General features: G+C 37.2%; 1 protein-coding gene across 3 annotated transcripts in view; it reads left to right on the top strand.

Moving 5' to 3' along the window:
- The window catches only part of SNTG1 (syntrophin gamma 1), a 355,828-nt gene that overhangs the window by 77,978 nt on the left and 256,992 nt on the right, over positions 1-20,858 (top strand). Inside the window, exon 2 of one of the 3 annotated variants that reach the window (XM_087753564.1) lies at positions 15,942-16,032. The exons of the other annotated variants lie outside the window; for them this stretch is intronic. The gene's annotated coding sequence lies outside the window, so the exon portion shown is untranslated. The remainder of the gene's footprint in view (positions 1-15,941; positions 16,033-20,858) is intronic. 3 annotated transcript variants of the gene reach the window in all.

The raw sequence follows: 20,858 nt of genomic DNA, 5'->3' as shown, positions 1-20,858 counted from the left end.
TGGAATGGGAGAAGTAACTTGAACGTGTTTCAGCGTTGGAGATAATTAGGAGGGGAAATACCGAAACAGCAAAGCCACTGAGTTACCTGCTGCTTTCTCTGCAGTCAGATTTTGTGCCAGAGTGCGGCTACACGTCTGTCCAGCACACAGGTCTCATTTTACTAATTCTCCTCTTCACAGATATTTAGGAAACCAGATACAGGAGGATAAAAGCTAGGTAAGAGAAAAGACTCCCAGAATAATGAAAGGGGGTGTTTCATTAGAGGAGACCCAAGAGGCTGTTTCTGCCATCAGTCAGAGTGCTCTGTGGGGGCCCAAGTCAGAGGTGCCCGCCTGGAGCCGCTCAGGGTCAGGCAGCTCTGCCAGCTCCCACCCAGCAGCACCTGGATGGTGCCCAGTGCCTGCGCTGTGTCCAGTCAGCTCTGTGGCACAGGCACTGAACTTTTTTGGGGGTATCTGCATTGAGTACAGCCCGGAGGTTAGTGAGGGTGCCTGCTCAGGTCTCTGTGCTCATACTGGTGCGTAGATTAGTCAGGAGCTGTTTACTGGGTTTGCTATTCTGCATTTGGGTAGGATTTCTTTTTAAAAATATATCACATAACTCCAGAGAAGCAGGATTTGAACAAACCAGTTTTGGGACAAGAAAAAAATAATTGCAAACTTAGGAGATAAAAAAAAAAAAAAAAGAATGGGGCTAAAAATTAAGTGGTAGAGTACAGTTCTGAAAGAATATTTTAATGAGGGAAGGAACAAAAACTCCAGCTTTTAAGGTGGTGCCTGAGATAGTAAGAAACTGGACTTGATCTTACAGTGGCTGCCTTCCAGCCCTGTGACCTTTGCAACCTATGTGTGACGACATGTTGTGCACAATGAATTCTGGAGCGACCAAGCTGATAAAATAAGTCATTAGTATTTCACTGCCCCTGTGGTGGCTGGAGAGCATTTATGCCAGAGGAGAGCTGAGCTGTGGAGCGCAGCGGTACTTCTCCGTGCTCCTGCCCAGTGGTGGTCCTGGAGGCACCTAGAAGTGGTCTGCGAAAGGACAGGCAGTTTCCACTTGAGAATTTTTTTGTGCCAGGAGATGTAACCCTGACCGCAGAAGTGAGAGGCCTTTTTTAAGTCATCCTGATTTAAAACACTTCTGATTGAAACAATAGATTATGATTTTGTAAAACGATCATATTTTGTTTGCCTAAATGCTAATTATTTTTTCTGTTTGCTGTCTCTTGTACCTAGATGCCAGAGAAGATGCTCAGTGGGTTGTGGGTTTCATTGTTGTTTTTTCTCCAAAAGATGGTGATGCTTAGGCACATGGTTTAGTGGTGGACTTGGTAGTGTTAGGTTAACATTGGACTCAATCTTAAGGGTCTTTTCCAACCTGAATGATTCTATGATTCTATGATTCTATAGTGAAGTGCTGGTTTATAGAGAGGTAGATGTTGGAGCCATTGGAACTACCATCTGAAGAGTTTGTGGCAGAGGTACTAAAGCTGAGTACATGTGAAATAAAGAGACTCTTCTGGGATATTTTTTTGCCGTAGAGAAGAAGATTGTAGGGCATGTCTGGTTTGTTTTCTATTAACAAAGCTGTGCTTTAGCTTCTTACATTTTGCTGTGCCTGTTGTCATGGACAACAATACCCATTTTTCACTTTTAATGAGCAGTAAAACTCCTGCCAGTTTTGTTTAAAAGAAAGAAAATCTTGAAAATACATTTCATGTAAGAAATGCAGATTCAAGATGAGTAATTTTGTATTTACAAACTTTTCTCTTTCGGTGTGGATAGATAAACATTTTACGCATTTAGCTTTTCACTATTTTAATACAAGTTTTCTTCTTCAGTTTTCTTAATTTCTCTCTTTTTTTTTTCCATACTAGATGGAAGATGTGCACAGTAACTGTATAAACTAATTATTTGGACTCTCTGCTTATGCTTCCACTGTACTTCCAGACGCACATAGCCAGAAATACATATGATACATTCTTCTACATTTCAAGAGAAGAAAAATGAATGTTGAGAATGTTATGATGTTCCTTGTGTACAAAGTAGTAACTTCCCTCAACCTGTTTTCATAATGCTGTTATGATAATCTGATCATCAGGCTGCCAAGGGAAAAGAATCTTACAGAACTATGTTATGTGGCAACTAACGAGTGAGAAACTTCAGGGGATTGAGTTGCTTTTACAATTACAGGTAATTACAATGAATTAATTAATTACAATTAATTAGCTACATAATTGGGATTTACGGACATGACAGTAATATGGCTATTTGTAAAACAAGCACACAAAGCAATCTACTCTCAGAATACATTTTGGATTCTGGAAATTATTTAGTCAGTATTATCAACATTACATCCAGGCTCGATTTCTAACTTTAATCTCCAGTGTCCTCAAAGTATTAGAGGCTTATTGAAACACTGTGATCTCCCACACTATAAGACTAGAAAAAGCCATCATGCTCATTTATTATCTATATAAGGCCACAGGTGTACAAAGTTAGCTGAATATTTCCTTGTTTCTAGAAATTCTTTGATGAAGTTAGATAATAAACTCCAGAGATACATGGTGGATCTTTCTGTACCACCAATAATACATTTTCACTGGCTAGAATAATCACGGTGGAGTAATCTGTTGGGTTTTTAATTGTCAAAGGACTAAAGCTAAAGTATTCAAACTGAGGTCATTAGATTTCAGACCTGCTATATATAGACGTAAACTTAACAGAGCTCAGTTGCAAAGGTGTTGAATTTGGTATGTCCTATTGAGTTCACTGGAAGCTTTCGCAAGAGGGGAGTCATGCCTTAGTTAAGATTTTATGAAATCTTTCAGAATATCAGAAACTTAAAATACCAGAGAAGTGGAAAATGAGAGACCTTTGGATGGATAATGGATGATAACAGGTGAGAAGTCTCAAAACAACTTTTTCTGTTCAATATCTGATTTCTAAATAGTTTGCCTTCTTAAATTCAATGAGAAAGCATTCACTGTTTTCATAAATGTGTCTCCTGAGACTACAGTATTTACAACACTCTCCATAGCTATCTGTGAGGAGCTGTCATGTTATTGCAGAATTCCATGGTGGCTTTACAAATCTAAACCCGATACTTACCAGAATAATTCTGCAGTTTCCAATTACAATATCGATAGCATTTAATGCCTGCTGCTACTGCTAAGTACTTACACCAAAGTAATAACTAAATACCAAATGGAAGTTTCAACATACTGAATTTACCTATCGATCCTATTAACAGGATATCAAAATTTACTGTAAAATTAAAATATAGTGCTGGCTAAGTAAGTTTTTGAACAAATTCCTATCTTGTACTGTTAATGAATATCCAATGCTCTTTTAATAGTAGATTACTGGATTATCAACGGCAACCTTTTTTTCTCTTGATATTTTTCTTTGTCATAGAATCATAGAACCATAGAATGGTTTGGGCTGGAAGGGACCTTTAAAGATCATCTAGTCTACGCCCCCTGCCATGGGCAGGGACAGCTTTCACTAGATCAGGTTGCTCAAAGCCCCGTCCAACCTGACCTTGAACACTTCCAGGCATCCACAACTTCTCTGAGCAACCTGTGCCAGTGTCCCACCACCCTCACTGCAAAAAAATTTCTTCCTTATGTCCAATCTAAACCTACCACCCTTTGTCCACCCTTATGTCCCGTCTAACCCTTCCACCCTTCATCATGTGGGTTGCTTGTGTCAGTCAGCTCAAGATTGAATTCAGGCTTTCCTTCCCTTTGCACAGCCCCTCTCGTGAGACCTGCCGCCTGCTCCCTCCACACACAGAGCCCAAGGGTGCCAGGGGCCAGAAACCCCCTCAGGCATCCCCCAGGGACCTTGCAAGCCTCTCACTCCTTGCAGCACGCAGCAGTGCTGCTGCTGCTGGCGTTGGCTTCCCGCTGTTTGTCAAACTAGTGCTTTTCTCTGCTAACTGTGTCGAACAGTGGGAAGTTTATAATAAGATCCAGCTAAAAGAACGTAACTTCTAAAGTCAGCAGTAATATGACATTGTTACTAATAATAACTCATTCCCAGAGGTGTTCCTGCCCCTTTTCCAATTATTTAAGCCAAGTGTTTTACAAATAGAACTCTCAAAATATGTATTTATTTCCAGATTTATCAAGCAAAATCTTAATCATAACTGTATGTTATTCTCATTTGTTTATAAGAAGAAACATAAAAATTCTGAATCCTTGTGGGAAATAGTAAGTGACTGTAAATAGTATCTTTTCTAATGAAGGATCTCAGGTATTTTGTGCTTTTACATTTGCTGGTTCCCATCCCCATAAATAATGAGTCATTTCTAGAGGGAAATAATTGTGTTTAGGATATTGCTATGTTGATTTTCAAGGAATTTAGTATTTCTCTCTTTTATTGTAAGAATACAATAAGAAGGTTGTTAAGCAGCAACCAGTTTCTCAAGAGTCCGCAATGTGAAACTCTAATATAATGTTGCCATATATCAGTTGAGGGTTTGTAATCTTTGTATACATCAGAGTGCATTTTTTCCTATGTGTACTACGTTTTTTCCTTCCATTAAAACAAGCTCTCTAGGCTGAGATGAGATGTATTAAATGCTACAAAGTGAAGAACACGCGTTTATACTAAGCATACAGTACCTGAAAAAAGTGAAATTTCTGTGTTTACATCTGCACTGAGTACTCTATGATATGCCACAAGAAACTCATTTCAATACTTAGTTATTTTATCTTGCCTCTGGGAACTTGGATTGTGGTCCACGGTGCTCATTAAGTTCTGATACTTCCACAGTTCCTTCAGCTCAGTGGAGCTTAGCAGTCCAGAAGTGCTTTATGAAATACTGTTTTTGTTGTTTAAAAGCCAAACTTCTGATTGTATATTAAAAAAGTATTGAAGCAGGGTAGTAAAAGGAGCAGGTTATGAAAATAAGGCTGTATCTTGAGCTATGTTTTTATTATTTTATAAAAATATTTTTTAGCATTTATATTTAATGCTCTGAAAGAAAGAAACAAAACTTGGAAGTTAAGTATAAACAAACAGCTAACAATTAAAGTCATAGCATCAGTTTAACACAGTTTTAGATATTGAATTATGGACTTCTCATTTTTTTCTTTCTTAGATTTGTCCATGTAGAGAAAATTGCTGCAAGTTCCTCCAGCTGTTATTCCATAAATGGAAGAATAAAGTCCTTCCCATTTGTTGAGCAGATGTCAAATTTACAGAGATGTGGGCTTGCTTAACAGTGTATGTAAATCTGAAAAGAACTATTTTAATTTCTGCTATCTGAGAAATTTTTTTTATTCGTATAAACAAAAATTTTTCTGTTCATATAATAATACTTTGGCAATTCTATCTTTAGTATACTTATCCTAAGTTATAGTTCACAAGTGGTGTCTTATTGGGAAGAGATAAAAAGGGATTCGCTGAAGATCACATAGGAATTTTGTGGTGCAGTAAGAAATGGAAAGCAGATCTCTGGAATGAAGCTCCTTGAGCTGTGGGGTAACCCTTTCTCTCTGCATAAGAATGAAGAATAACAGAAGGGATCTAGTGCCTACAGAAAAAAAAAAACCAAACAACAAATTAATTGGCATGTTAAGGAGAACACTGGTCCCAGAAAACAAGATGTAGTATTTCTCTCTGCAAAGGTTATCGTGGGTAATTTTTCCCCATAGTTAGACTCTCATTTACCCTCTAGCATCCAGTAATAGCTACTGAAGATTTTATCCCAAGATCTGAGTAGCACTTGTCTCATATTTTTAAGATAAACCAACTCAAATCCCTGAATATACTGGGCTTGTTATTTTTTTTGAGCCATGTAAAATTGCTGCATTTTGCTCCAGGTATTTTTTCAAACAATTTTTGTCAAAATGTAGGAAGACATGAATTCTTCTTTTTTCCTTCAAAGAAAGACCATTTTCTTATATTGTAATTCTAGGCCAATGTTGTATGAATAGGATTGTTTAAAAAGAAAATTAGACTGTTACAGTCTTTTAGATGTTAATCCTATAAAAGCTGCTGCTTTTGAAGTTTTCCCAGAGTGAAATCTCACTTCTTCCTAACACACTATTTCTTTTAAGAGAAAAGTAATTTCATGTCAAGCAGGCTAAATGTGAAATTCTTTGTCCTTTTTAACTGCCAAGTTTGTCTAGGTCCTTTTCCATACTAGAAAAGTTTCTAACCTTAAGGCAATACAGGGACAGATACCTTTGAATGAGTAAGTAGGGACAGGGAATTAAATGTGCTTATATGATCCTGCCAAGTGTATAACCATAAGCAATTAGATAAATTTGGGGGCTTCGAGGAAACATTTGTTTATGGTAAATGTTAAGCTGATGCTGTAGCTTCAAAATATCTTCCTAGGCGAGGTGCCCAAAGGAGGGGGAGCTGTGGTGTGCCGGAGGGCTTTGCAGAGGGAGCCCTGTGCTCACCTTGGTGCAGGCCCTAGGCTCATGCCTAAAGCAGGTGCCTCTGCACTCAGGGTTTTAGCAGGGCGCTTGTGAAGCCAGCTGAAGAGCCTCTCACTCATCAGGTAATGCTGATAGACAGTCTGACAAGATCTTGCTTCTGTGAATGAAGGGGGCTCTTGCTCTTGCCAAGCTCAGGCTCAGCAGGAGCTGCTCTGTTCAAGGGTCTATCAGAGAGTGAGGCACTTGCTTGTTCAGTGATAGGTGTGTTTTTCATGTGTAAGAGGCAGCAGTTAGGAGATTCTAATGAGCTGGGAGCTCAGCAAGAGATTGTGTGAATCAAGAGCTCTTGTTTGTCGTAGCGGCAGATGTTGCTTCTGTGAGCAGCAGGCATGATTGCTGTCTGGATGGGCTTAAGATGTGAAAAGTGTTATCTGGCTGGAAATCTGTCATGCTTGACCCCAAGCAAAGACAGAATAAAGCTTGTCAATGTAGAGACAGCCTACAGATATGTCAGCCTGCTTACTATCCAAAATCACTGAGTTTTTTATTAAAAATAGAGAAGAATGAGAAGCAGTTATTTGGTTTGAATCTGGAATGTCAGTCAGGCTTAATTGCCTTTAGTTGTAGTAACCCTGTGGAAGAAATGGGAGTTTTATGAATATACTTGCATGTTTATTTATGAGAGAGGGATTTTTATTGGTTGGTTTGACAAAATGAAAAAAGTTACAAATTCATCAAAGCTCACTAGACTGTTTAGTTGAGGTTTACATTCTTCATCACTTTTCCTCCTCCTTCTCTTTGAGTCTCTTGAGAACTATATTTTTCAACATACTACTTTTTACTGGGGAAGAAAACCATACCTAGCTCTAACTGCAATTAGTTTAATAAGGGTAACACCATATCTTCCAAGTGGTGTTGAAGATGTTAGGCACACATTTAAAGAAGCTGGTTGAGATCCAGTACACCTGCTGTTTCTGGTCACATACCCATACCTGGAAGACAAAGAAAATGGAAGAGTACAGCAAAGAGAATATACTGTTTCTGTTATTCCTTCTAACTCTCCCTGATAACTTTACTCTAGGAGAAGTTCAGGAGTGACACACCATTTTATCAGCTACTCTGACACCTGTCAAGCTTTTATGGACAGTCGGATGCTCAGTTCTTTTCAGTTGTTCCTGTGGTCCTGAGCTCCTAGTAGTCACATGGAAAACACATAGTCAAGTTAGCTCTGTTTCTTTTAAGCAAAAAAGAAAACCCCAAAAAAGGGCAAAGGGGATGGAGAAGGGAGACAGGTTAATCAAAAAAGGATGAGAAGCCTACACAATAATAGAGGAGTGATACATTTCAAATGCTGCATTTCAAAGCTGGTAAAATGACAGTGCTCTTTCATTCCTCCTCTTTAGCCTGTAATAGCCAGACTGAGATGAAGATCCCATGTTTCCAGGCAAGGTGTAGATGCTGTGTTTTCAAGGCAGATTGCTCTGCTCCATCAAGCCATGCCACAGTATTATATTTTCTGTATCACCTCAAAATCTTCTTTTAAAATTTCCAAAAGCTCTGATGAAGGGAATAGGCTCCATGCTAAGAGTCAGTTAGCGCTAGTGTTATTCCCTGTGCTTCTGATTTTGTTCTCCTGTTGTTTTCAAGGATTATTTTAACATACATCTTTGGTAGCAATATCAGAACTTCTATTTGGCTACTTCAGTTTGTCTGCCCTCTAGACAGACTTTTTATTCTGGACCTGTTTTATCTTTGTACAACATATATTATTTGCACAGGATGTCTAGTGATCTGAGGAGTAAGAAGGAAAAGTGACAATCTCTTGTCATTAGAATAACAAACCTCAACGTTGTGTCTGAAGTATTTAGATTTTCAAGTGCTTATATGTGGCTGTCATGAAATGGATATAGAAAAGTATTATCTATCAGTATTTACTTCCATCATAATTATTTATTGGTAGAGAGGGGGATTGACTTTCTGTTGGAAAATCGAAGCTTGAGAAAATACATAACTGGAAGGTAGATAATAATAGAAATGCTTTAGTTGTCCTATGTACCCAGCACATTAAACCATGCCTAACTTGGTGATCTCTGTCATTTTTAAACTAACATATATGTTGAAGAAGTTTGGCTTGCACTGAATAAAACAACATAGTGTAAGCTTATGTTAGAGAGAGATTTGAATGCTTTCCAAAACTGATGTCAGAATGTGAAGAATCCTTGTTTTCTGGTTGTACAGACAATTTCATGTCATTTTACATATTCATCTGGATGTATATATACATGTATCACATTGATATATATCAAGATGATGAAAGCTGATGAAAGAATATCAGTGATTTACCTTACTGTCTGTTGCCCAAATTAGCAGTAAGTCCTGCACAATACTTAAAAAATCTCCTGAAATTGATCTCAAGGTACCTATTTAAAGATAGATTTTTAAAAATTAACAAGCTACTGGAAAATACATGAAAAACATGAGTCATTAGAGATAGTACTGCAGTAGTTATTGAAGCTGGCATCTTATGTTGCTACTGTGTTTTATATGTGAAGGAAAGAAAATACATTTTCTTCATATGTCACAGTGGGAATAACTAAACCAGCTGTCCAATGATGCCACTGCTAGAGGAAATAAGTTAATGATTTCGGGATGCTTGTCATAGCTAACAGCAAGTGGATTACAGTGCACAAAAGCTAAAAATAACTTCTTCAGGTGTAATAAAGATGAAAGAAATGTCAGGCTCTCTGGGTTTAGTGATGGTCGAATCTCAAAAGACTTGGAGTATTAGGTTGGGTTTGTTGTTTGGTTTGGTTTTTTTTCAGTCCTGTTAATTTATTGTTGAGCTTCCCTGAACTTACCTGAATGTATCAAATTAATATATATTTCACACAAAAATACATGTATTGCATTGATGAAAAAAGTACAATTGGTGAAACAGAGAATCAAAAAAAAGACAAGGACTTGTCATAGCGTGGGAGGAAAGATCTGGAAATGGAAGAAGAGGCTTCTTATTGAATATGTTTGCCTATAATTATGTCGACCATAGAGGCAGCAATAATAAATTGCTGTATCACATATTAAAAGGGAAGGTGATGGGTCTGTTTGAAATAGAACCAGCCAGGACAAGAGCAGGACGAATTCTCTCTATTTCTAGTTTGAGAGCTCTAGACAGAACAGTGGGTTGTTGGAATTGCCTGTGAAGTTTAGTACAACATCTTGTTTTATGTAACAAAAAAAGGTATTTTTTTTCCCCATCTATTTGTTTAATATATCACAAGAATCTCGGAGAGATACAGACATGTATGACTTCCATACTGCATTCAGTCTTATATAGAGCCACGAAGTTAAATCATTATGCTGCATGAAATGCCGTGGTATTACAGTCTCAAGTAATTTCTTGATGTGTCTGTAGGTTATGAGAGTGAAGTGTATAATTAAGCAACTGCCTAGGAGACTGAAAAATTATAAGGTATGTTTTTTGTTGTAAAGGCTTCTTGTAATGGAGCTTCTGTAATACAGTAGTCACCCTTAACATAAGACACACAATAGACAGCTGAGCTTAGAAAAAAGAAGATAATACAATGAGTCAAGACCAGACTATAGGCTAATGCTTTCAAATGTCTCTTGAGCACTGTCCCTGGATTTCAGTGTGGCACATACACTTAACCAGTGTGATTTCCTTCTGCAAGCCCCACCAGAGATGCTATAATTGTTCAAAGAACACTGCTGACCAAAAAGACAAGAGGTCTCAGAGACTGATGTCTTAGAAGAACAGTGTTTTAGAGCAAATTGAAGCTTCTTGACAGGAGCCTTAGGCTTTCTATTTCTGAGATACACAAAGTCTGTAAACAACTTACATATGCCACTTGCTTGGTGCCAGATGCTTGCAGCCAGGTTAGTTGAGTCTTTAGAAGCTGTAGGGAAGAAAATGTACCCTGATTTTTTTTTTTTTTTTAATTGATTGTTATTTTTCACAATGCTGTTGGAAGGCTGAAAAAAGGATTGGTCCATGTGAAGGTTATAAAAGAACACCAGTATGATCCATTAGACCTTGTTTCCTGTTGCTGTTTTCCATAACAAAGAAGCGAATTCTGAAAAAAGTCATGCTCTGCCTTTATAAATCGTGAAAAGTGTCTATTATGATAAGTGAGGTAGGTTTTGAAAAATAAGCATATACATTTGTAGCTTGTTGTGATTCTCTTCACAGCCTAGTGATAGGGCACAAACTGATGATGGTACTGTTTGTCAGAATTTGATCTACAACATTAACCCATAGTTATGTTTTGAAAAACCTTGCTTTTTTTCCTGAAATGGTCTAACCAGTGTATCCCATGACTACTCAATGGTGCTTTCATATGTTCACTTGTACCAACAAAATAGACTCCACTATAGACTGCATAGAAGAATGCATAAAAGGTTGCACTTGAAAAGGACGTTACATGTTTTTGTAAGGCAATACTTGACATCTCATCAATGTAAAGTACACATTACCTTGCAGCCTTTTCATTTTACGTTTTAGTAATTCACTTCGATGTGAGAAATATTAGTTAGCAAGAGTAAGGTTTAGAAGAGTTATTGGTAAATAAACAACTTCTAGCCTTAAATCCAGATTGTGCTTAGCACTTGCATCCCTATAAAGAAATAAGCAACTGTCTTCCTCCTGTGCCTTATGACAGCCTTGTGAGCCATCTGTGAAATCTGCTGGAAGATAACTTAGAGGCATGTCTTCCCTTGCATCAGTCCTGAAGATAGTCACTTCTAAAAAGTGGTTGTCTTTAAAGACCATTTATGTAATACAACTCAGCTTACTAAAATGTGTTTGAAATATGAACCAGTCTGATGCATCATAGATTTGTAATTAAAATGCTGTCCAAATTAATCCTTGCATAAGCTAATTAGACATCTTTTATGTTGTGAGACTATATGTTTGACAACTTAAAAATTTACGAGCAAATACCAGTCTCGCAAAATTAAGAATGTAAATGAAACTTATAATTGGGGGGGGGGGGGGGGAAGGGGGGACGGGGAGTGGGAGGCAGGGGTGAAGGGGTGGCAAGAGGGGTCCCTAAGAGTTTATAGATCTTTCTTAAGTAAAATGTTACAATGGCATCACAACTTTTTAAAGTTCAGTTTCTTATATCTTTTTCCTTCTAATATATAGTTGATCTGCTAGCTCTGTAAGTGACTATGATGACAGATCTGCTGTGGATCCGGTGTATGGTATTGCATCAGTTCTGGGTTATGATATTGTGTATTTATGGGAGAAAGGGCACAATTCTAATTCTCTTGCTCTTGAACCCTCACATACTTGGAACATCTCTGGCCTGTTTGCTTTTTCTTTTACTGCAAAAGCAAAATATTATCCTCATTTTACCTGCAGGGTGGTATGAACAAGAGAGTGCTGATGTCAGTATGACCTGGTGAATCCACCTGGTGAATCAAGTCTTAATGTCACCTCCATCTCCCCTTTTGTTGACTGAATCCTCACTTTGTTTGCTCACACTATGATAGGAATTATTTCTGAAACAGTTAAGAATTACAGCTTGAATGCTGTTGGAGGGGAGCTAGTGATCCCACACCCAATGGCCCTCTGCACTGCCTGAGTAGATCTGTCATGGTCTGCTTTCAGCATTCATCCTAACTTTTTTGCCAGAAGATTACCTTAGTATTGAAGAGGGTCAGTTATATTATTGGGACTTTATTTTAGGTCTTAGTGGACTATAGGGTTTTGGGAAGTATTTTGTGGCATGTGTGGTGCCAGTGGAGATGGAGTAATGCAGTTAGGGCTTCGGGGCACGCCTCTGTGTGTATGTATGAAATCTTTCAAATGTGTGCCATTCAAATAGTTTTATTTGTGGGGAAACTGAACAGTTTTATTTAGCAAAATGAAAAAAAAAAAGTTGTTAATAACTTAAAGTGGGCAGCTATTCTTATTTTCTGTTTTAAATTCAGTGGAATGTCTTCTCCCAGGCTGTCCTCCCAAGTCTAGCATAGCGAAGGCGTGCAGGAGGCATGGCTGGTGTCACCTGCGACTGTGCCGTTCCTTAGGAAGTTCCTCATGTTTGAGGACAAAGGGACAAAGTGTGAGAAGTACTCAACTGCTGTGACTGAGGAGGACTACAGACAGGGAGAATTAAGACTGACATTGGAAGTCAAGAAACATGTAAAGCTTCACCTTTAACTTAGAGGTAATTAATTTAGAAAATTGCCATACTGCCTTATATAGTTTGTTTTTGCCTGGTGGTTGTACTAATATATGGATTTATTGTTCACGTGTTCACATAAACTTTTCATAAAATCACATGAACTTATATTGATTCTCTAGTGTTTATTTGTAAGATTGAAACACCTTAAAATAGAATGATGTTTTTGCAGATATTGTCACAGTATCACCTGTGAAGACAAAAAATTGTTACAGGGTAAGAACAATAAATAATCTATTGGAAGCACTCTCTTTAAAAAAAGCATTTGAGGTTATTAGCTGTATTCACTACTTTGAAAAGTATTAAGTTACCCATTCCAAACTATGAATGTTCACGATTCAGTTATTTGTTTCACAGCTTATTTTTCACGCATTTTAATATTAGAGAAATTCGTTATATGAATTCATTTTTGCCATTGTCACCGTTTTTCTCATTGTTTTTGCAAATTGCAGATTGTAATGTTTCAAAAAAGTCATGGCAATAGAAGCAATGAAGACAAGGAGTTTGATTACTCCTACAATGAAGCTTGATACATTTACAGACAAGATTACACGCTGAGGCTGCTTGCAGTTGCTGGAATTTATACTCAGTAGATGAGGAGAGGTCTTTCAGCCTTATATCCTATAATCTGGTGAGGCCAACACACAGTTCTGGATACCACACTGCTTGAAAGACAGACTGCTTATTTATGTGATAAATCATAACATTGGTTTTGGTGGAGGTTTCTTTTCTTTTTTAATCCTTCCTGAAAAGGTTAGCCACAGAGGCCTCAGAGATGTGTGGTGGGCTACAGTAAAATTTTAGTGATGATAAAGTCTGTTAAGTACCTGGCTTCTGTGCCTTGCCCATCCCTAAGTGCCATTCTACGGTTCAGAAGGGTTCCTCCCCAAACCTACTTTGTTAGCCATTGCTGTCTTTTTCTTGTAATTTCCTTTATTGTTTGGGCCATAGTTTGCTGTTAGGAATGTTGTTTTTTTTAAAAAAAAATCAACAAACAAGATCTCTGAGGTATATATTTATACTGAAGGGAAGTAGTTGTGATTCAGGGCCCTTGGGTCATAGTGGACTGTGGAGTCTGGAAAAATATTTTGTGGCATCTGTTGTGTCAGGATGCATAGCATATATGTTGACTTGACCCTTTTGGACTAAACAGCTTTTACAAAATGGATTGAGATTGCAAGAGGCTTGAGTTACATGATCAAGACTGCCAATGTCAATCCTCTGTTCCTAAATTTAGGGTCTGAAAAACTGCAGCTTTGATGTAATGTCTAGTGTCCATATGGAACAGGATGTTATTTTCAATAGATTGCCCTCAGAAAGTGTTTTAATCAGCCTACATTTTGCAGTATTGTCACTTAAATAAGAAATTAGGAACATGAATCAAAAAGTTTCTTAGATTTATGGTTACTGGATGCAAGTGATCTTGGATACATCATATTCCTACACATGGAAACCTAAAGAAGAGCTTAATTTAAGGTTGTCACTGTATTATAAGATACTGTGTTTTATAAAAGAACCACTGCTGCTTGAAACTATTATTTTTGGAAGAATGGAGAAGATACCCTCCATTATACTTCAACAGACACTTAGAGTATTAAGGCATGAATTAAGCTGAACAAAGCTTTTGTGACATTTTTGTAAGAGTGGTTTTAATTCAAAATTTCTGCATGTTCCTGAAAGTGTATAATATTTCATTATTTATAATCCTTCCAATCACTCCATCACTGTATCAAGTATCTGAAAAAATTAAAAGGTGATGCTTTTACACTCCTTTCCTGTCAACAGTAGTAAATCAACCTGAAAGCAAAATAATTATAGTTCACAGTATGTACAAATTATTAGGCTTATTAAAATGCATGAATTCTATAAGAGAACTATGGAAAAAGAAATCCAGCTAACACTCAGGACTTTGATGTTTGTCAGATTTACATTTGTTATATTTTTAACATTCATGTGCAATTTTAGCTTGCTTTGCTTTCAGTGACCTAGAAGTGGGACCTCCATAACCTTGGATTTAAGTATCTCCCAGATAAATTTCAAGTGCTATATTTCACTTGTTGCTGCAATCAAAGGAGAAATGTTTTCCTAACGTTAGAGCAAGAGTTGGCAAGCCCTGCCTCAATACGTTCCTTGCTTCTCTGTATGCCAGAAATGTTTTATCAAGGTTTGCCATGTTTCTAGCATACGTCTGTAGAGGTATACACTGGTAGTTGATAGGAAAAGGGAGCTTTTTTTATTCCTTGTACTTGGGTGCCCTCCACCATAAAAGGCTAACTGAAATCTTGAACTTGATTTCCAGTTTAAAAAAAAAAGGAAAAAAAGTGCAGCTACAATGTACGTATTTACATCCAAATTCAACAGTCCTGTGTGAAGAAATCTTAAATATAATGCTAACAAAGGAAGTGTGAGTATTTAAAGCATTCTTTTGTGTTGCATGTTACCATTTATTATATGTAAAATGCAAGTATCTTCTCCTCTTTTTAAGAGGCAGTGGCCTGCTTTTTAGAGGTAAGATAGCAACAAATGAGAGAAAATAAAATAGTAGCTTGCTTTCTTCACTGCCATTTTCCAGGCTGTGAAACCCACCTAACATTTCCCTGTACTCTTCCTTGGTCTCATGTGTTCACTTCCTGTAGTAGGCTAGACTGTTTATTTTGGTTTCCCACCCAAAGGACCAATTAGGTCCTTGCTGTAGGGCTGTTGGCAGTGCCATAGTCCAGAGGTGTGCAGAATAGCTGATCAGCAGACTTTTCTGGATCCATCAGCTGTTGTTCTGTTGCCAAGGTCTGACCCTACTGACACACGTGGTCTTTTCTGTCTTATATTTCTCCATTGCATTTTCTAATCTGATCAGTCTTTCTCCTTCACACATAGGCTTCAGGGCAGACTCTTTTTGTCTCCTTTTCTTTGTTTTGTATTATAACATGACTCATGATTGCAGAATTCAGCTGCACTTAATTTTAAAAGTATTTCATTGTGATAGGAGAATGGACAATCCAGAGGTGAATCTATGTGATAAGGTTTAATCTAGAATTTTCTGAAATTAAAATTTAGGTTAATTTAGCAAAATGGAGTATCATAAAGCAACAGTCATTTCAATTCTGTATGTAACGTTGCTTTTATAATCATGTACCTCCTGCAAGTAAGACTGTTGTAGCTGAAGTTCTCTTCAGATAGCTAAATGAAAAGGTGAAATTAAACCTATATTTGAAGAGCAGACTTTAGAAAGCAATGTGGTTGCAATCTCCTGGAACATTTATACTGAAATGTTCTTATCAATTTTGCAAAGATTGTGTGTTATCTGCCCTAAGTTGCTACATATTTCATGTCCCCACAGGCAGAATCTCCTTTTCCAGATTTTCAAGTCATTGTATGTTTACTTACTGCTGGAAAGACATTGTCACTTGGAATCCAGCAGCCATATTAAGGTAGGATAAAAAGGCTTAGTTCTCTAAGTGAATGGGTGAGAGAAGAATTGATGACCTTTGGTCTTCGTTTGACAGAAATCAGTCTGTGAGATTTGACATGTGTACATTCAGTTTTTTAATGGTCTTATGTGCCAGGAGTCAGTATGCCATTTACAATACTGGAATGAGGCTTCAAATGTGACCTTGCGATAGGAAGCTGAAACAAAGCATTGGTTTTCATTGTGTAGAGATTACACATGCCGAGTATAACATCCAGAAATAGGGAAAAGTGCAGCAGAAGCTTTAGCTTGACAGAGCTAATAATGACAGAGGAAAATCTGAGCTAAATGTTCTGTGAAATATTGTGTATTTCACATTTAAACAACCTGAAGAATTCAGTTTACTTCATATATTAATGTAAATGAACATTTTTGTTAGACCAGTAAGTACCGTTGGAAAAAACGGCATGCCTTGAGGCACGTGGTCTTTCTCACTAAGAAAGATGCAACAAATTTCTAGCAAAAACATGTTAAAAACAATGGTTGTTATTTTAGTCTATGTTAGTAGTTTTATAGCTTAGAGGAAGTAGTGGTTATGATCTAGAGATGTGTTACCTGGAGATGGAGGTAACCGTGCCTTTGACTCACTGGGACAGAAATAGAAATAGTACTCAGTAGGGTCAGCAGGGATCTAAGACATGAAAAATTCATTTTGCTGTAGAATCTGCTGTCAAGACTTTTGTCAACAGCAAAAATAGCACCCTACAAACCCTAGCAGAGACCAAAACAAGGCCACCATAGCCTTCCATCCTATGTTGGAATCTAGGTAGAGAAATAATTAAACAATTACAGTTTATAGGAAAGATAAGCATACCTTCAAATAAAATTTCCTAATTCCACTTATTGTATATTTCATATAAACATGGAGTGTTCAATACTTTTCTTCACGAAAGGGGACTTATTAGTTGTGAATTATTTTTAAATGTTCTTTTATTTAGCTGCCATAGAAGTCACTCCATGGAAAACTGAACAGTATCAAACTTTAAGAGAATGTAGATGAATGTAGACTGCTGAACCAACTAGTGATATACTGCACTGAATAAGGATACAGAATCCTTCCTTGTCTTCGTTCCCTCTTCTTTGTATTATATCACCTGCATATACATCTGGAATAGTTGGTACCTGAAATGCATATTAAAGTATCTGAGAGAGCAATCCGATTTCCCAGTATTCTTACAGAATATGGTAGCACCTAGAAATAATTTTATCATCTATTATATGTGACTTCATGATGCCAGAATTACTATTCTCATGTATCTGTGGTTAAAAAGATATAAAGATCCTTAGCCAACTGCTAGTATGTTCATCTATGTTACTACAATAGCAATCAAGTGATGGTAAATACAAGCAACATATGCCTTCAGGGTGTCATTATTTTCACTAGGCTACTGTTGGGTTTTTTTTTCCAGATGATGCCATTTCTTTTATTAATAGCATGTTTAAAATTATTTTGTTCCTTTGATTGCAGTAAACTATATTTGGTGTAAAACACGTGTGAGCAAAAGGGAGAAAAGAACTCAACAATGTTGAAACTGAGTTCACAGAAGTACTGGTATAAAATGCAAGTTTCAGGTTGTTAAATATTTTGTGTTGGCTTAATTATTTTAATATCACAGTAGTTATATTAATTGCTATGTATTGCTATATAGTAATTGATTTAAAATATAATAATTAAAAAATCTTTAAATGCAAGGATATCTTTGCTGAAAGGTCATAGCACTACTTGCAGTTCCCAAGCACAGAAGAGATTGTTAAATTTCCAGCTTATATTTTAGGTTTTATAGCTAGTGATTTTTATGATGAGAGCAATGTATTATATCCCAAGGTGTGTAAGGGGCTATTGCTTTTCCTTTAGAAGATGCTGGACTTAGAAGCTGTGTATGGTAGCAAACAGGGCTAGAGCTGTTTAGTTGGTGTTTTTCCTAAAATGCTTTGGCTTATGCAATTAACACTTTCTCAAACAGTATTTAGGTACAATTTAGGGACTACTATAGGTCAATGGCAGTTCCTGATAACTAATTTAGATAAGGCCTCTCTGTTCTGAAGTAGAAGAGATTTTAACATTTTGCATGCAAGCCACACCACTTGCTCTAAGTGCCACAGAACAGGCTTTGGCACATCTAATTTACCAGAATTCATATAACCACAGAGTCCTAAACTGAAATGCTTCCAGAATTACTTGTGTGATCTTAGAAGAGGCTGAAAATAGCAATGAATGTAGAATTTCACCATACCACTATTCCTTCACCAGACTTATCTGCTAAATTGTAATGAGCTACAAAGTGAATACTTTGTGAAAGAAAAATGCAAAAGTAAAAAAAAAATTAAAGTTATAATTATTTGAACTATGTTTTTTTCTGTTGTAATCATAAAACGGAGAATTTCAAAGAAGTACCTGCACCTTGTTTCAAAAACCTAAGCAGTTTAAGTGGTGGAAGTCTGCAGCAGATGAGCCATTATGGGAATTTATATTTTATTTTTAGGACTCTTCATTGTTTTAGTAAGCCTGTACTAGATTGCTCACATGACTTTACATATACAGTAGTATATTCCAGTTCAAATGAATATGAAAGTTGGTGGGAAGAAAGAATAATAAAGAACAAAGCAGTGAAGCTCTGGAACGGAGAAGAAAAAAGATTAAATGAAACAGGGTTGCCTGAGGACATAGCTTTGTTGCTTTTCTTTTTCTGTGCCCAGAAAACTTTTAATCATTATAAATTAAGTATTTTTTGTCTTTATCATTACTGGGAAAAGAAGCGCTATTTGACTTGAAGCTCTGCAAAGGTAAGAAAACTGAAGACTCCCTAGCATTTGATGTGTCCTAGCCAGGTTGCCTTTTTTTATGCCAGGTTTTAATTTGGACCGTCAGTTAGCTTTTTCTGCCCTATAATATAAAGTTATTCATTTGACTGACTGAAATTTTCTGTAAATCGGGGTAGATTGTTTAAATAAAGGAATATGACCTGAGCTCTGAAGCTTTAATAGTTTTTCCAACAATGTCTTCAGGGGAGGGAGAGTTGGAGACTGATGATAATATTTCATAATTCTATTAATTCTTCTGGGATAAACTAACATTCAAATAAAAATAAGTAGTAAAGTTGCAAGAGGAACAAATAAAACCCATGAATATAAATAAAACCCCCAATTTATTTTTGCATCTATTGCTGTTCCCTGGCAGGATTGCAGAGTTAAAACCCTCATCAATTACAGTTCATGATTTGCAAAGCAGGATTCAGTGGAGTTAGGATTTAACCCAGTGGCAAAATTCCCATTGACCTTACACACATGATAGCTAACATCGTCAGCTAAGCAGAGATAGGAGCTACTCTCATCTGAAGAACATAATGAGATTTCCTCTCTTTCATATCATTCACACCTGAGCCTATGCTAAGAGAGATTTACAGTGAGCATGAGAGCTGGCTTGAAGGGGATACCCAGCTCATGTTTGTGTTTTTGCAGTGTCTCATCTGTCAGGGCATAAGTGGGTTTGCATACGTTCACTCACCATCCACATCCAGTGGTCCTAGAAAATAGTTAAACCAGCGATACAGACAGAAAACTCTTGACTTTGGAAATTAATTTTGCTTAATCCTTTTTTACTCTTGCAACATAATTTAGGATTTAACCTGACATCACTGATCAAACCCATTCAGTAAATAATTAGAAGAAATGAGGGTTTGTTTTTGGTTTTGTTTGTTTGTTTGTTTGTTTTTCCCTAGAAAGCCTGATTCAATAATCTGTATTCATCACAAACTAGATGGTTAAGTATAGAGACAGAGATGCTTAAAATAAAGAACATGTTGAACAGAGTGAATAATTTGTGAAGGAAAAATGTTAAATATTTGGTTAATGAATTGATGATTTGTTGTGAAGGGGAGTAAGTTAATAATTTAAGAATTCAGCTTTATTCTATTCCAGAGTGCCAAACAGAAGGAAAAAAATATTTCGTAACAATTACGAGCAGAATTTTTTTGTAGTGAAATATTTGGAAACCATCCATGAACTGTGTTAAATTTCTCACTTCTGTGAACTCCTTTTAACTTGATTAAAAAAAGGTAACTTTAATAAAAATTGAGAAATAATGGCAACTTCAGGACAGCAAACTTGAATGTCGAGATCTATACAGTATACTTACTATGTAAATTGAAACTAAGGTATACACAGCTGAAGTACTTGCATTCTATTTATGGGGCCTGATTGATTTAAAAAAAATCATAACTTGACTTCAGAGAACTTAACATAACTAGACTTCTGGCATGACTGGTGTTCCCCAGGGCTCAGTATTGGGGCCAGTTCTCTTTACTATCTTTATTGATGATCTGGATGAGGGGATCGAGTGCACCCTCAGTAAGTTTGCAGATGACACCAGGGTGGGTGGAAGTGTTGATCTGCCTGAAGGTAGGAAGGCTCTACAGAGGGATCTGGACAGGCTGGATTGATGGGCCAAGGCCAACTGTATGAGATTCAACAAGGCTAAGTGCCGGGTCCTGCACTTGGGTCACAACAACCCCACGCAACGCTACAGGCTTGGGGAAGAGTGACTGGAGAGCTGCCTGGCTGAAAAGGACCTGGGGGTGTTGGTTGACAGCCGCCTGAACATGAGCCAGCAGTGTGCTCAGGTGGCCAAGAGGGCCAATGGCATCCTGGCCTGTATCAGGAATAGTGTGGCCAGCAGGACCAGGGAGGTGATAGTACTCCTATACTCGGCAGTGGTGAGGCCACACCTTGAATACTGTGTTGAGTTTTGGGCCCCTCACTCCAAGAAGGACATTGAGGTGCTAGAGCATG

Source organism: Nipponia nippon, unplaced genomic scaffold, assembly GCF_047370975.1.
Source record: "Nipponia nippon isolate SJK-2023a ecotype South Korea unplaced genomic scaffold, ASM4737097v1 scaffold_1, whole genome shotgun sequence".
In the NCBI taxonomy this organism is placed as follows: Eukaryota; Metazoa; Chordata; class Aves; order Pelecaniformes; family Threskiornithidae; genus Nipponia; species Nipponia nippon.
This window is presented reverse-complemented; position numbering and strand designations above follow the sequence as displayed.